General features: G+C 40.5%; 1 pseudogene; it reads left to right on the top strand.

The window, feature by feature from the left end:
- The window catches only part of LOC100355601 (AP-1 complex subunit mu-2-like), a 127,544-nt pseudogene that overhangs the window by 16,499 nt on the left and 93,662 nt on the right, over positions 1 to 17,383 (top strand).

The raw sequence follows: 17,383 nt of genomic DNA, 5'->3' as shown, positions 1-17,383 counted from the left end.
AAAAGAATCCACTTGTCCACACTATCTGGAGTCGTCAGTGATCAGGGAAAGAAAGAAGAAAGGAAGGGAGAGAAGGAGGAAATGTACTAGTCAGAGTACATGGATTAACTCCGAGTTTCAATTGTCCATACTTTTATTTTGTACTCATTAGCGTAATTTACAAATCCCATTTTTAAAAAGAATTTCCTGGACAGATGCAATTATTTCATATGGAACATGATCTGCTTAAAATGAGTCAATAAATACAGCGCTTCCTTGAACTGAAATCTACCAGGACATTTTAATTAGAAAACAAACAGGAACAAAGCTGTTATTTTATGACTGTGGGTTTTAGCTCACAGAGCTAAGTAGCACATTAAATAAGAAAACAGAACCCATACCTGTCCTATGAAGAGTAGCTAACATAGAAGGTCTCTTTGGTCGTGATCATTCCAGGTGAGGACATGGAATCAAGTATTTTTACACGTTGGGACAGAGACTGATGAAGAAAACTGTTTTAATTTCAAAATCCAAGTGGTATAAAAGCAGTTCCCAAGGGACACTAGTGGTCTATGAGTTACTTATTGAAATTGATGCAGGTGATCAGCTGAAGGGATAGAATAGCAGGGAATTCAGAGCAGAGACCCATGAGAATCATTCTAGACAATATTTATAAAGCAATGGGCACCAAAACACAGAGCCTCATATCTCAAAAATCAAACAACTGGTAGATAGGTGTATTTATACAAATTTCAATAACAAATACTGTTTGCATCATTTGCATTAGGAGGAGTTATAACCTAAAACAGCAAGTACCTAGGAAAAAATGGGTCATTGAAGTCAGACAGTGGATTTATAAAATTCTGTGGTATAAATTTGTGAAATCCTGGGTTAGACACACAAAAGATTCACGGTGAAAACTCAGTACCCCGAGAACAAGTGTTGGACCACAGATTTCTGGACCTATGTGCATGATTTAACTTCCAGACTTCCTCCATTGTTTAGAAAAGTTTATTTCCAGCCGGCACCACAGCTCAAGAGGCTAATCCTCCGCTTGTGGCACCGGCACACCAGGTTCTAGTCCTGGTCGGGGCGCCGGATTCTGCCCCGGTTGCCCCTCTTCCAGACCAGCTCTCTGCTGTGGCCCGGGAGTGCAGTGGAGGATGGCCCAAGTCCTTGGGCCCTGCACCCCATGGGAGACCAGGAGAAGCACCTGGCTCCTGGCTTTGGATCAGCACGGTGCGCAGGCCGCAGCGGCCATCAGGGGGTGAACCAACGGAAAAGGAAGACCTTTCTCTCTGTTTCTCTCTGTCACTGTCCACTTTGCCTGTCAAAAAAAAAAAAAAAAAAGTTTATTTCCACACTTATTTCCACCTTGTTCCTCTCTATATTAACTTAAATACCTGCTGTGGGCCAAGTCTGTGTTAGGAGAAGAATGGATTCAGGAGTAACTATAGAAGTCAGACCAAGAAAATGAGGGAAGAGCAGGCAGCTTGTTTAAAAGACATTTTAACACAAAGAATGGACCTGCCATCTAACATACTTGTTGTTTCCACTCATATATATCACTCCCATCAAGTCTTCCAAAAAGATCCAATTCTTCCTGAATTCTCTCAATATTTCAGGGCTCACTGAAGATGCCAATAGGAGATGACTCTCTGATGGGACTGGCACCTTGGACTACAAGCAGCCACCTCGTAATGTTTTACACAGCCTTCCAGGGATGGAGGAGGAAGATTGGATGCTCTCCGATACACAAAGCGAGCACCACAGCATCTGATTGTATTCTGGACCCTTTCCATGACGGAAGAGACCATCATGAAATCCTTCATTCTGCTCTGTAGTAAGTCTACTGGAAAAGTTAACTAAGTTACAGCTTTTTATACTGGTTTTTGCCCATGAACTAAAGACAATACTGTTAAGAATAACTGTTGGCCCCAGTCCAAATTGCAGACAAGTGAGAACGCAGGAAAGCAAAAATGTATATACTTTCTATATGTTACCTGAACAGCTAATGTCACAGCCCAACATCTTTCTAGCCTTTATTTTGTATTTTATTGAGCATAGATACATGTAAAATAATAATGATAACTGTATCTCTACTGAGGATTTACCAAGAACTGTGTTTAAGATTTTTGCATATACTATATTTTGGCCGGCGCCGCGGCTCACTAGGCTAATCCTCCGCCTAGCGGCGCCGGCACACCGGGTTCTAGTCCCGGTTGGGGCGCCGGATTCTGTCCCGGTTGCCCCTCTTCCAGGCCAGCCCTCTGCTGTGGCCAGGGAGTGCAGTGGAGGATGCCCCAGGTGCTTGGGCCCTGCACCCCATGGGAGACCAGGAAAAGCACCTGGCTCCTGGCTCCTGCCATCGGATCAGCGGCGGTGCGCCAGCCGCAGCGCGCCGGCTGCGGCGGCCATTGGAGGGTGAACCAACGGCAAAGGAAGACCTTTCTCTCTGTCTCTCTCTCTCACTGTCCACTCTGCCTGTCAAAAAAAAAAAAAAAAAAGATTTTTGCATATACTATATTTAATATAGCACATAATAAATATAATATTCATATAATATAATAAAAATTTAATAAATATAATTTTATATCATATGATAAATATAATTATGATATTTAATATATCATATACTAAATATAATTAATTTAATTAAAACAATAATATAAATGTACAGAATGTTATTTAATATATATGTAATATCCTATTTAAGTCTTTCAATATCCTCACTTTTAAATTTAAAAATACTGTTTTTTGAAATCTCCATGTTACAAATGAAAACAAGAAGGCTCATAGAGATTATGGCTGCTCTACAGTGTCACACAGGAAATCATGGAGCCCTTACTCATATTTTTTAAAGATATATTTTATTTGAAAGGAAAAATTACAGGGAGAGAGGGAAAGACAGAAAGAGGTTTTCCATTCTCTGGTTCTCTCTCCAAATGGTCACAACAGCTGGGTCTGGGCTAGGCTAAAACCCAGAGCCTGGAACAACATATGAGTTTCCCATGTGGGCATCAGGGGCCCAAGCACTTGGGCCATCTTCTCTCACCTTCCCAGCCACATCAGCAGGGAGCTGGATCAGAAGAGGAGCAGCTGGGACTCGAATCAGCACCCATATGGGATGCCAGTGTCATAGGCAACAACTAAACCCACAACATCACAACATTGACCCCAAGCCTTTATACTACACTAGAAGCAGAAAACTACACCCAAATGACTCAAGCCAGTGGCCAGAAGTAAGAACTGCAAGGCAATTCTCCTGTCTACACCTACAATCACCTCTCCCACCTAACACTGGGCCTCCAGCTTTCTTTCCCCATCCCTGCTTCATTTAAATACACCATTCAAATATTTGCCTTTGTATTTAAGGTGATCACTCTCTATTCCCTTATATGAGTACCTGCTGGTTGCACTTTTCTCCCTGCCTCGCTCCACATTTTTGCCTCTTATCATCCTGAAACTAAAAACTGACCTTGAAAATCACTGTGCCCTCCCTGTCTGGGATCAGTGAGTAAGAAATTTTTTATCTTAATTCTATTGTATGTGATGTATTGAGTTTGCAATCTCCATCTGAAGAGTCAGGGCTTTCCCCAGGCTGAGTTTTCCCTGGGATACTGTGATGAATACAAGGTCAGAGTCTCTGCACCAAAGTGAAGTTTAGGCAGTCAGAGAATAGCAATGAGAGTGGCTTCCAGAATAAACACATTTCCCTGGATCACAGGTCAAACAACCAGCAGGTAAATGAAGCCTCCTTTGAAAAGCACACCATCAGTGCTCTTGTTCAGCTCCCCATCAGTTTCACTGGAGCAAGATTGATAACCTTCTGGTACTGGAACTCCAGTTTAGCTTGAGACTCAAACACCTGGCATAAAAAAACCAAAATATAGGACCTTGAGCCTCAGTCCTGGGAGATCTGAGAAAATGAGTATTTTTCACAAGGGTAAAATGTGAAATTTTAGTTGCCAAATAATGACTTGTGGCTGTTACATTAGTAGTAGCTCTGATGTTCATAGTCTTTCTTAATCTCCTCCACTTGAATATGCCAGACCCTCTCTATTCATCCAAACATTATGGAAGTGGTACTATGCCAGTTCTATCCTGTAGTATAAGTAGACCTGGAAGGTTCGGTTCTATATTCCTGGGATCCCTCAGTCATCACTTAAAAACCCATATATCCGGAAGGACAAACTAGAGGATAAGTATCTGTAGAGAGGTGATAGGAAGAGCCCAAAGATCACTGATCACAGATTACCATGAAGACAGGATGGAAATACAGAGAGTGCTCGGCTCTGACAGCATTTTAGCAGTGCCCATCTCCCACTGACTCATCAACTAAATGAAATGCAGTTAAGACCAAGATTTGACCCCAGGCCAAATTACAGACTGGTTAGAAAGTAAAATTATTGTTACTTTCAGCCAATAATTCAGAGATATTGTACACTAATCAATATTAGATTATCAATAAATATTTGTTGACAAAACCAAAGAAATGGTGAGGCTAGGATACCAATCCACAAGACGTTGAAATTCTAGAATGATACACAGACTAATAATGAACTGACAAGCCAGAGTAGGGTGAATTTCATGAGAGGGATGCTATGATTAGTATACGATCTCAATGTGTCTTTTTTTAAAGGCTTGTGTGCTAGAAGCTTGGTGCCCAATGTGGTGGTATCGACAGGTGGCAGGACTTTTAAGAAGTGTAGCTTTGCGGAATACACAGCAGACTCATAGAATGGCAGATGTCCTAAACAACATTCTGGCCTCAGAATCAGCCCTTAGGGCATTCGGATCTGGCTAAAAAGCCCATGAGAGTATTTTAGGCATGGAAAGCCAAGACACTATGGCAATAAATAAATAAACAAACAAACAAACAAACAGACAAACCCTAAATGAAGGATCTCTGCGAGTGAGATCCCAGTGGAAAGAATGGACCATCAAAGAAGGAGATACCTTTCTCTGAAGGAGGAGAGAACCTCCACTTTGACTATGACCTTGTCTAAATAAGATCGGAGTTGGTGAACTCAAGAGGCTCCCATAGCCTTGGCAATTCATGACAAGAGCCTAGGGTGATCACTGACGCCATAAACAAGAGTATTAATTGTTAAATCAACAACAGGAGTCACTGTGCACTTTCTCCCCATGTAGGATCTCTGTCCTTAATGTGTTGTACTATGTGAATCAATGGTATAACTAGTACTCAAACAGTACTTTACACTTTGTGTTTCTGTATGGGTACAAACTGTTGAAATTTTTACTAAATTGATCTTCTGTATATAAAGATAATTGAAAATGAATCTTGATGCAAATGGAATGGGAAAGGGAGTGGGAGATGGGAGGGTTGCGGGTGGGAGGGAAGTTATGGGTGGGAAAAGCCACTCTAATCTAAAACCTATACCTTGGAAATTTATATTTATTAAATCAAAGTTAATAAAAAGAAGTGTAGCTTTGTAGAAGGTAATTCGGTCATAGGAATGCTGCACCAGGAAGGGATTAATGGTGGTTTTATGGAGTAATTTAGTTCTTGTGAAAGTGGGTCATTATAAATTGAGGACACCCCCAATCATTTTGCATATTCTGACAGGGCCAGTTCTGTTTCTATTTCTTCCCTCTGATGAATGCATCTGGGAACCCCTTGTCAAGAATTCAGTGCCATGCTGTTTGAGTTCTCCAGCCACCAGAATCATGAGACAAAGAAACCTCTTTGTTTACAAAGTATTCAACCTCAGCTATTTTGCTATAGAACACAAATGGACTAATAGAAGGCATTTACATGGCACAGTTGAAACACTAATGGGAATGCTAGCCTAGATAGCCTAGATTATTAGGTCAAGAAGCCTTCCAATTTAAATATTAAAACAACAAAGGAAATCAATCCTGTTGACATCATGGTCTTGGACTTCCAGAACTGTGAGAAATTATATTTCTGCTGTGTTACTTTACTTTGTAACTTGTGGTGCTTTGTTAAGCAATTCTAGCAAGGTAATATGCTCACCCAGCTAAGCATTTGTAACTTGCAGGAACTGTGAAAGATGATAAGACTGTTGCTGGTTAAAAAACAATAAGTAAGTAAATTTTCATCAATGTCTCAGAAAAAGAAAAATAACTGAATGAGGGGGTCGGCACTGTGGCACAGGTTAATCCTCCTCCTGCTGTGCTGGCATCCCATATAGGTGCTGGTTCTAGTCCTGGCAGCTCCTCTTCTGATCCAGTGCTCTGCTTTGGCCTGGGAAAGCAGTGGAAGATGACCCAAGTGCTTGGGTCCTTGCACCCACGTGGGAGACCCGGAGGAAGCTCTTGGCTTCTGGCTTCGGATCAGCACAACTCTGGCCTTTGCCGTCGTGTGGAGTGAAGGTGTGAATCAGCATATCGAAGACCTTTCTCTCTGTCTCTTCCTCTCATTGTCTGTAACTCTACCTCTCAAATAAATAAACAGAATCTTTTAAAAAGATAACAATGAAATATTAAAGGAAATAGGAGACTGCAAGGGTAAAAGGGAAAAGAAAGATTATGAGCCTTTCTCTGTATACCCAGCACGTCAAGTCCAGGCATCTCTATGTAAGTGAAGAATGAAGAAATGAATGTGTGTGTAGATTTCAAAGCCATCATTGTAGGGCAGAGTTTAAAACTCATAAGGTAGATGTGTAAAGGACAGAAAGTAAGAGTGCCTCCTCTTGAACAGGTTTGGCTCCATGTCTCAACCATGTAAGATCTTCAGCCAGTTCAGGACTTGTTCATCCAGAGGCAGAAGAGAATCCCCTCCTAAATAAGGCAGATGTTAACAGGATCCAGACTGTAGTGATTCTCTGTACGTGCACTTTAAAATGCTGCTCTGTCCTTGTTTGTGAGGCTAGATTCCCTCTGGAGGGAACCTTGGGTTTATCACTGCTGACTTTCAGGAGCACATTTTCTAAAAAGAAATTGATTCTGGTTCATGGATTCAAAACACGGGTTATTGAGACTAGGACAATTTGAGTATTATCCGCTATTTTACAGTTTTATCATTTGTTCAATAGCTACAAATTTAAACTTTTTTATCTCAAGAGTGAGATTAAAAAAAAGAAATGTTCTATTCCTTAATAAACAACTCATCCATTCCAAAAATAATGGAACACAATAAATACCTACTATGGTGTACCAACCGATAGAACCTGTTGAGAAAGTGTTTAGTCTTTGTTGAATGAATAGAATCACAATAAATGTTATTATGCTAAAAGACGAGGAGTTACAAAGCATCCACTGATGTGTGCGAATTAAAAATGAGAGTTCTATGCCAGCCGTACTGCAGCAGGCTGCTCTGTACAGACAGGAAGGTCACTGAAGGAAGGAAGAGGTCAACAATACAGACACTGGAATGAGCGGTGGTGGGTGCTGATTTTCCTAACAACAGTGGACTCAAAAGAAAATTAAGGCCTGAGAAAAATATCACTGCAGTCTTAGAAGGGTCCCTTTTAAAATCTATGAATGAGACGATCAAAGTATGCATTCTCCCTGCAAACAGCTTATTCCCATGAAGAAGAGAAGTTATCCCCCGTATCTCCTTCAAAAGCTCACTATGGAAATTGAGCCTCTCCTCCTCACTGGGGAGGACCGATGCATTGCTTCCAAATAACCAAACCCATTCTAATGGAGCATTTCCCACCAAGGGAGAAACACCAGAAGTGGGAATCAGTGTTTTCCACACCAACATTGCCTGCCTTGCTATTTTGTTGTTGCTTGTCTTTTCTTGTGATGCTACTGCATCTTAGACTAAGGAGAGCAGTTACACTCTTTAGGAGGGAAAACAACTGCCTGTCTAAACTACAGACCTCTCCATGCCTGTATAAAGCACTCCCTGATACCAACTTCTGCACTGTTGTGAAACAGAGAGGACAAGGCCCCCAAGGATCAAAGCCCAGGAATAACAGAAAGAATCAATCCCCAAAGTCCAACTATACTCAAGACTACATGCTGGGGGGCTGGCGCTGTGGGTAAAGCTGCCACCTGCAGTGCCGGCATCCCTTATGGCCTCCAGTTTGAGTTCCAGCTGCTCCACTTCCAATCCAGCTCTCTGCTATGGCCTGGGAAAGCAGTAGAAGATGGCCCAAGTCCTTGGGCCTCTGCACCCATGTGAGAGACCCAGAAGAAGCTCCTGGTTCCTGGCTTCAGGTTAGCACAGCTCCAGCCATCACGGCCCATTAGGGAGTGAACCAGCAGATAGAAGACCTCTCTCTTTTTTTGCCTCTCCTTATCTCTGGATGTAACTCTGACTTTCAAATAAATAAATAAATCTTAAAAAAAATACTACATGTTGACTTCCACTTCGGATTACCCGCTGTCTTAGGCTGAGTTTTGCTGCAGCAGGACTTCTGCTGAGGATTCAAGTGGGCGTGCTTCATTTGGAAGCTTGCTCCAGATAATCTGATCTTGGAGGAGCGGAAGAAGGAGATTCAGGGGAAGAAGCCAAGCAAAGACACATTTTCAAATGGAGTCTAAGACAGCCTGACCCTGGGTTGAAGATCTAGCTGTTCAATATAAATAGATGTAAGTTTCAACAACCTAAGCTTAGACTTTCATTTAACATCACAACTTTTAAAAAACATAATCTTACATTATGTATGTGCAATAAGTTCTAAGTACAGTTTTGCTCCACAGGTTTCTTAATTAAGTAAGAACATTGTCTTTACAATAAGATTGTGCCATACTGTATATGTTTACATTATTATTGCAGAAACAATAATTTTAATGTTTTTCAAACAATCTTAAGCTTACAGAAAGTTTTAAGTACAGTGAGAGACTTGTCTAGAATCATTTGAGGTTAACTCATGGACCTAGTGCTCCAAAGCAATGTCAGGGTACACTTCCTAAAAAAGACCATTTCTCTACACACATATAATGCAAACATCAAAACTGAGAAGTAGTCCCCAGATTACTTCAAATTTCATTTCTCACACAATAATGTCCCTTATAGGAAAAGGTAATCATTTAGGATCATGTCTTACTATTATCTATCACTTTTCGTTAGCCTCTTTCACTCTGGGACAACCCTCAGGTTTTCCTTGACTTTCAATATTTTGACATTTTCAAAGAGAACAAGTCAGCTATTTATAGGATGTCCCTCGTTAGTGTCTCTTAAATTGATCTGATTTTTTCCAAATTCATGGCCAAACGTACCCTTCCCCTGGTTAAAAGTCTTTCATATTTTATCTTTCTCACAAATATTTAAGAGCAAGTTAAAACTCAAATCAGCGTTCAAGGCACGCCACAATCCTGCCTTGTTTTCCTCCCACAATGTTTCTATAAACATCCCATGAAATAACTTCCAATACTTGCCCACCTCCATTCTCTGCCCCTCCATTCTTCTCCACCAGGAGGGCTGTGTCACTGAGCTCCTGCGCCATCTAGCTTCCAAGTGGGTCCAGCCAATGGGTGTTCTAACAGATCAGAATGGGTGAGAAGAGCAACTTCAGGGGCTTTAACTCCCCTCTGCAAAATCTCCCGCTCACTCTTTTCCTCCACCTCTATGTACTGCTTCTCTGAAAGTAACCATCTCTATTAGACTTTCTCATCCTAAGAGCTGATCATCACTCCCTCGTCTCACAATTTGTGGATAAAAATGATTGTTTCAATGTTATGAACACAAAGCTCTCTCTTACCCTATGGTTTCCTTATATACTTTTATAAATTCTACCTATTGGGAAAAATATTCACAAATTTTCCTCATTTCTGTGTGACATCTTTGTATTCTTTTGGAACTTTGGCTAACCAACACACATACACCACTAGCATAATACTAAATTACAATCATGTTATCCTTTGCCTTGTTGTTTTATGCCTGTGTGCCTTGCATTGCTCTTTTGTTTGCCATTAACCTGCTCTTCTTCAAGTCTTGATCAAAACAACCTCCTTTTCTGTGAATCCATCCCTGAGACTTTTTAAAATCCAGATACCTGTACACTCACCCTGAATACTCTACTGTGTTTTCTGTAAGGTTGGGAACTGTGACTAATTTCTCTTTGTGTTTTCAGCACTTTGTACCAGCAGACATGCAATACATTTATTTTTCACATAAATGAATTTGATGTATGAGGCAGTAAAGGAGGAAGAGTGCTTTTCTTTTCTTTTCTTTTTTTTTTTTTTCTGGTTAGACGGAAAAAGTATCTTCTAGCCAACAGTGCAATGAGTTGTATAACTGTACAAATGCAAAACAGGGGATTAGAGAGAGAAAGAAGTAACAGCAAGGGCACAGCAGGAGCTGCTGCTCTTCCTACAGCATACAAGGTAACAAAGAGTTAGGTTAAGAAATCACTACCTAATTCTTAGAAGAGAATCCAGAACTCCAAGGAAAACACATCAACAGCCTCACAAGGCTACCACTGTGAACCTGTGGACAATGATGCTTACAGATAAAATACCTCTCTCTAGCTAAGCCTAGAGACAGAGTCAACTACCATTAGACACAGAAATACAAAAAGAAAATCAATATAAATTAATTACTTTTGGTATGAGATCGGCATTTATGTTGTGGAGACAGCAGTATTTCTGATGAAGCATTTTTAGGGCAATCAAGACTTTGAGTTTTCCAAGTAGAGTAATCTTAAAAAATCGCGTATGATGGGAATTGGATCCAGATACCCTTACAAAACAGTGACTGAATATTCTAGGTGAATATCTCTTAACCTAAACAACTACTATCTGTCATTTATATTTTCCCAGATTACATCTTTCTAGAATATGTGTCTCATCTCAAAAAAAAAAAAAAGACAATATATAGTTATAGTACACCATTAATCATTCTGTGATCTGATTTTGGTTTTAAAGTCTGTTTTATCATTTTCATACCCCACACTGGATCCAAATGTCAACAATCTTTAACAAATTTTCTTAATACATTGTCATCTAAAAGGAAAGGAATATGCCTATCAAATAAATAAAATGAATGAAAGCTTAAAAAAACTTTATAGAATGGTATAACTCATGATGAACCAGTGTTCTCAAACTTTAATTGAAACAACATTCATTAAATCAATACTAATAATATTGGATGCTTATGAATCTCATTGATATGATAAAATAGGGAGAATAATAATATTAGATTCATGATCTGCATTTTATGTAAATTTACACATAGCTTTGATAGGCATTTGAATTCTAGAAAGGCCTCTTCAACATGAGGTTTTGGTGCAGTACTAGCAAAGCATGATATGAATCAGCCATTGTGTCTAGGTCTCCTTTCCAACTATAAAGGTGGAATGGCCATATCAGTCATATCCACAAATCTCTGTGCAGTGATATTTGTGTTGCAGGAGCTGAGGAGAAAGGTAGGACATGATATAGTTGGCTTGACATCCTAGAAGATTCATTTTCAGCTCCTTAAAAATAAATCTAAGACATTGCAGTAAAAGTGCCTTTTTTCAAAGCACATCATTAACAGCCTAAGTTATAGTAAAAGAAAAAATGGTATAAATAAACATACTTTATAAATTTTAAACCCTAAGGACAACATAGAGTAGTAAAAAGGGAAAGTAGAATTAAATCTGAGGAGGAAGAAGCTTAAGTCTGAAAAGATTATGCATTGAGGAGCAGTGTTTGGCCTAGCAGTTCAGATGTTACTTGAGACATCTGTATTGTAGAGTGGAGTGCTTGGGTTTTGGTTCTGGCCCCACTCCTGACTCCAACTTCCTGCTAATGCAAACCATGAAAGACAGTAATGATGGCTCAGGTAGCTGGATTCCTGCCACCCTCCTGGAAATCTGGATCAAGTTCCTGGCTCTCAGCCTCGGCCCTAACCCTAATTGTTGTATGCATTTGATGAGTGAAACAGTGGATAGAAGCTCTGTCTGTCTGCCTCTCCCTCTCCCTGTCTCTCTGTCTTTCAAGATCAACAATTTTGTAAGAGCAACAATTACTCTACATAGTCTTTTCACTTCATAGGAAGTATAACAATGTTTCTGATCCCTTCACTATTCATTAATTGCTAATATTATTAGTTTATTTCAAACTTACCCCCAAAATGAAAAATATAAAATAGAACAATGAGCAAAAACATTAGACTGTTATGAAGCCAAAAACATTTAAGAGAGACATAATAAGAGCTGAATTATGGGATCATTACTGCTGTGCATAAAATTTAGCTCTGGACATCCTAGAAATATGGACTGATGCATCAGATAATGTGATAAGTAGTATAAAATACATATATACGGTAAATATTGTTCTTCTTTCCAAAGATCTTTCAAACAGTGAGAAAAATATTTAAAGATATAGTACAATTAATTATATGGTAAAAGGAGGGGCAGAGTCTAGAAAGGGAAAAGGATACATCTTCCCAGAATCTTGAAGGAAAGATCATTGCTAAAGCCAGGGTCACATCTTTAAGATGGTAAGTTTGAATGGTGATAATGCATTTTCAGGAGGCTTTTACCTTCTTTTTAAAAAGTTTTATTTATTTATTTAGAATGCCCAGCATCAGAGAGAGGGAGAGAGTGAGAAGGAGTGAGAGAGACACCTTCCATCCTCTTCTGGTCCACTCCCCAAATGATCAGAGCAGCCAGCTAGGGCTGAGCCAGACTGAAACCAAGAGGCAGAAATTCCATGCAGGTCTCTCATGTGAGTGGAAGTGGCCCAAGTACTTTAGCCATCATATGATACCTCCCTAGGTTCATTACTAGAAAGCTGGGTTAGAAGAAGAGCAGCCAAGACTTGAAATGGTCTCAGAGATGGGATACCAGGGTCAGAGGTAGTGACTTGTCTTCTTTTTTCTTTTTTTAAGATTTATTTATTTATTTGAAAGGCAGAGTTACAGAGAGGCAGAGAGAGAGAGAGAGAGAGAGAGAGAGAGAGAGGTCTTCCATCTGCTGGTTCACTCTCTAAATGGCTGCAAAGGCCGGAGCTCTGCCGATCTGAAGCCAGGAGCCAGGAGCTTCTTCCGGGTCTCCCACATGAGGGCAGGCCCCAAGAACTTGGACCATCTTGTACTGCTTTCCCAGACCATAGCAGAGAGCTGGATCGAAAGTAGAGCAACCAGGTCTTGAACCAGAGCCCATATGGGATGCCGGCAGCTTTACCAGCCACACCACAGTGCAGGCCCCAACTTTTATCTTCTTAATAACCCATAAATGAAGCTTTCTTTTGCAGTTGGATGCGGCTTTATTACTTCAGGGTCAGTAGAAAATTTTTGCCATGGATTGGAAAGAACCCAATAGGACACTGATATTTTATTATACCTATCAATAAAAGTAATCTAGCAATAAATAAAAAATAAAGATAGCTAATTTTTCTCTCAAAATACTGCAATTATTATTCAGTAGTGATCATTCAGATCAGAGATTATTTGGTAAGCCAAGCAATTTCTATTAGTAATTCTGTGTAGACAGTTTTGCTTATTAAATATACATTAGAGGAAATGACTTTTCTCCCTTTAGAGTCTAGACTTAAGACACTGTAGACTGATTCTTTTAAATATATGGAAACTAGTTATGTTTATTTTATGAGTTAGAAAGTCTCATAACTCTCAAAGTCCATAACGAATTTCTATCATTAAAATAACATTTTATAAAATGGAATAAACATACCATCTCTTCTTTACAAACCAACGGCTATTTATCTAGACCAAACAAACATATTTAAACATGCTAAATTACTGAAGTTTTTGTTTGCTTCTTTTTAAAAGATTTATTTATTTACTTGAAAGTCAGAGCTACAGAGAGAGGAGAAGGGGAGTGAAAGAGAGAGAGAGAGAGAGAGAGAGAGAGAGAGAGAGGTCTTCCATCTGCTGGTTCACTCCCAGATGGCCGTAATGGCCAGAGCTGCACCAATCCAAAGCCAGGAGCCAGAAGCTTCTTCTGGGTCTCCCACACGGGTGCAGGGGCCCAAGGACTTGGGCCATCGTCTACTGCTTTCCCAGGCCATGGCATAGAGCTGGATTGGAAATGGAGCAGCCGGGACCTGAACCAGCGCCCATATGGGATGCTGGCTTTACCCACTACGCCACAGCGCCGGCCCTGTACTTCTTTTATTTATTTATTTATTTATTAAAGATTTATTTGTTTGAAAGGCAGAGGCAGAGACAGAGAAAGAAAGAGAGAGAGAGAGAGAGAGAGAGAAAGAGAGGTCTTCCATCTACTGGTTCACTCCCTAGTTGGCCACAATGGCCAGAGATGCACTGATCTGAAGCCAGGATCCAGAAGCTTCTTCTGGGTCTCTCATGGGGATGAAGAGGCCTAAGGACTTGTACCATCTTCTACTGCTTTCCCAGGCCATAGCAGAGAGCTGGATCAGAAGTAAAGCAGCTTGGTCCAGAACCAGCTCACATATGGGATGCCAGCACTGCAGGGGGCGCTTTACCCTCTACGCCACAGAGCTGGACCCAAGTGCAGTTTACAATCTTTGACTGTGCTATGCACAACCCACGCAGTAAAAATAAAAAAAAAAAGACTGGAAAATATTATTTACTCCATTTTTCCCCTACAATTCACTTGCCTTTTAGAATTATTCTTATTGGCAATCATCCAAAATCTATAGCGGTACTATTATGTAGTTACGTAGTTAAGTAGACATTAGCCTATGTGGGTAATAAAGCTTGAAGAAAATGGGATATTTTTTGTCGCTCCCCTACTCACGGAGGAATGACACCGGATGCTGTTTTCTTTCCCCGGTCCTTCCCGGATTTGCTGCCGCTCCCCGCCTCCACGGAGGAGCGCCACCAGCGAGCTCTCTGACCGACTCTCTCGGGGGGCCCCGCATGTTGTCTCTCTCCCCCTTTTATAGTCCTCTCCCACCAATCCGTGCTCCACTGCCCCGTGCTGAGCACGCCGCTTTCCTCCAATCAGAGCTTGGGTCAGGAATCAGCTAATTGACGAAGCAGCTGTGTAAGATTTGTTTACTCCCTCTCAGCGTCATATGGTGGGAGATCAGATGCATATAGTTAGTTTCAGTCCACAGTCTCAGTACTTATTTGTCTCTCAGGCGCCCCGCCATGTTGCGGGAGACGGACCCTGCTCCCCACAATTTTTAAAGAAAATGGAAAGTTATTGAAGCAAATGGAAATTCTTGTGTGATGGAATGAAGAAACAAACTTGAAAACAGACCAGCAATTGCACATCTGAAGTAATCACTTCTGTTCAATAACACTTTTAGGTGGGTTCCACCCTTCTCCCAGGTGCATCTTAGGGACTCCTCCCCATCCTGCACTAAGGTGGCCATTAGGTCCAGTAAAGTCCTGGTAAGAATTTCAGGAATTCCATGCCAAGAAAGCCCTCCATCCAGCAATATCCCAGGAAGAGAGGGAGGCAGAGAAATGGAGGGCCCATACTCATACCTATAAAATTCCAACCTGAACACAGACAGGTACTCAGATCTTCCCTGAGATCAGTTATTTTCTTTTCATTAAACTTTGGTACCTCCAATATCACTACCCCATCTCACATCTGAATTCTTTCTTGGATGAGGACAAAAATTTCTCCTCAGCTGTCTCCAATAACATTATTGTTGTCCCCATAGAACACAGCAGAGTGTAGAGCAATTATCTTAATTATGTAAAGAGATGATATTATTAATGCACCAGGATTCAAACTCCATCAAATTTGATGTATGTTGCACAAAGTGAAGTTGAAAAGAGTGAAAATATGTAGACATTGTACCAGAATTCATTGGATTAAAATTGTTTAAACATATTATTTTCCTAGTTAGGATATTCAATTAAAGATAAAAATTATAATTGGACTAAATGGCCATCAATTTCAGAAAAGAATGTTTACCTATTATGGGACAACATATCCAAGCAAACATTGAAAATTTGTTAGGTATGTGGCAGAGTGACCAAGTTGTCACTTAGGATGGCTATATCCCATATCAATAAATACCTAGTTTGAGTTCTGGTTACTCTGCTTCCAATCCAGCTTCCTGCTAATGAACATTCTGGAAGGCAACAAATGATGTTTCAAGTATTTTGTTGCTTGACACCCATGTGGGAGACCTGAATGGAATTCTGGGCTCCTAGCTTAAGCTTGGCCGAGTCCCCAACCGTTTTGAGCACCTGGGGAGTGAAACAATAACTGGAAATCCATCTCTCTCTCTCTCTCTCTCTCTCTCTCTCTCTCTCTTCCTCTTCCTCTTCCTCTTTCTCTTTCCTTCTCAATCTGTGGGTGTTTATGTTTTGAAAATAAGGTAAATTTTCAAAAATAAGTCTATATGGAAAGTCTGTAGGCACTGAAATGGAAGATGATCATAAAATATTAAGTTAAAAATGTTACAAAACAAAACTTGGAGAAAAACCTTGTGTTAATAAAGCAACAAAAAAATGAGCATGTGCATATGTGTTTTCCTAGATAATGAAAACATTTTAGAGGGTACACAACAAACAATGATATTTTTACTCCCAGAGGATGAAATTAAGTGGTCAGAAACCTTCACTTCTGATTATGTAGCTATCAACATAATTTGAATTTTTGCAAAATAATTATTTGTGATTAAACAATGTAAATTTTATTTAATTTTTATTTATTTATTTATTCTCACTTACTTGAAAGGCATAGAGAAACAGAGAGCTCACATCTGCTGATTCACTCCCCAAATGCCTGCAACAGCTGGGATTGGACCAGGCTAGTGCCAGCAGTTTGGCACTTCATGCAGGTCTCCCACATAGGTGAATGGATCAACCATGAGACATCACCAACTGCCTCCCAGTGTGCAGACTAGCAAGAAGCTGGAGTAGAAAGTAGAGCCAAGACTTGAGCCCAGGCATTTCAAAAGGGAGTGTGGTCTTCAGCAACCTCTAAATCTCTGCTCTACGTGACCACGTCAGAAATTTTAAATAGAGATAAAATTTATTGAGCATACAAATAATAATCTATTTTATTTATTTATTTTTTATTTTTTGCCAGGCAGAGTTAGACAGTGAGAGAGAGACAGAAAGAAAGGTCTTCCCTCCGTTGGTTCACTCCCCTAATGGCCACTAAGCCCGGCACTGCACCTATCCAAAGCCAGGAGCCAGCTGGGTACTTTCTCCCGGTCTCCCATGCTGGTGCAGGGACCCAAGCACTTGGGCCATCCTCCACTGCCCTCCCGGGCCACAGCAGAGAGCTGAACTGGAAAAGGAGCAACCAGGACAGAATTCAACGCCCTGACCAGGACTAGAACCCGGTGTGCTGGTGCCGCAGGCAGAGGATTAGCCAAGTGAGCCACGGCGCTGGCCATAATCTTCTATTTTTATGTATTGATGATTTTTATGGAAAAATTGTGGACATTTAGATATAGTTATCAACTAAATTATAATTGCCTTCTTCTGTTATCCCTATTAAGACGTGTCCAGTAGACAAAGTGTAATTCCTTCCAGTTCTGTTTCTTTTTTTATCTAAGTAGAATTTTCTGCTTCATAACAATGGGTAAGCTGACTGCAAAGTAACTGGCCGGGTCTCGC

Source organism: Oryctolagus cuniculus, chromosome 2 (assembly GCF_051225735.1).
Source record: "Oryctolagus cuniculus isolate XC-2025 breed Fujian yellow rabbit chromosome 2, ASM5122573v1, whole genome shotgun sequence".
NCBI classification, from domain to species: Eukaryota; Metazoa; Chordata; class Mammalia; order Lagomorpha; family Leporidae; genus Oryctolagus; species Oryctolagus cuniculus.
This window is presented reverse-complemented; position numbering and strand designations above follow the sequence as displayed.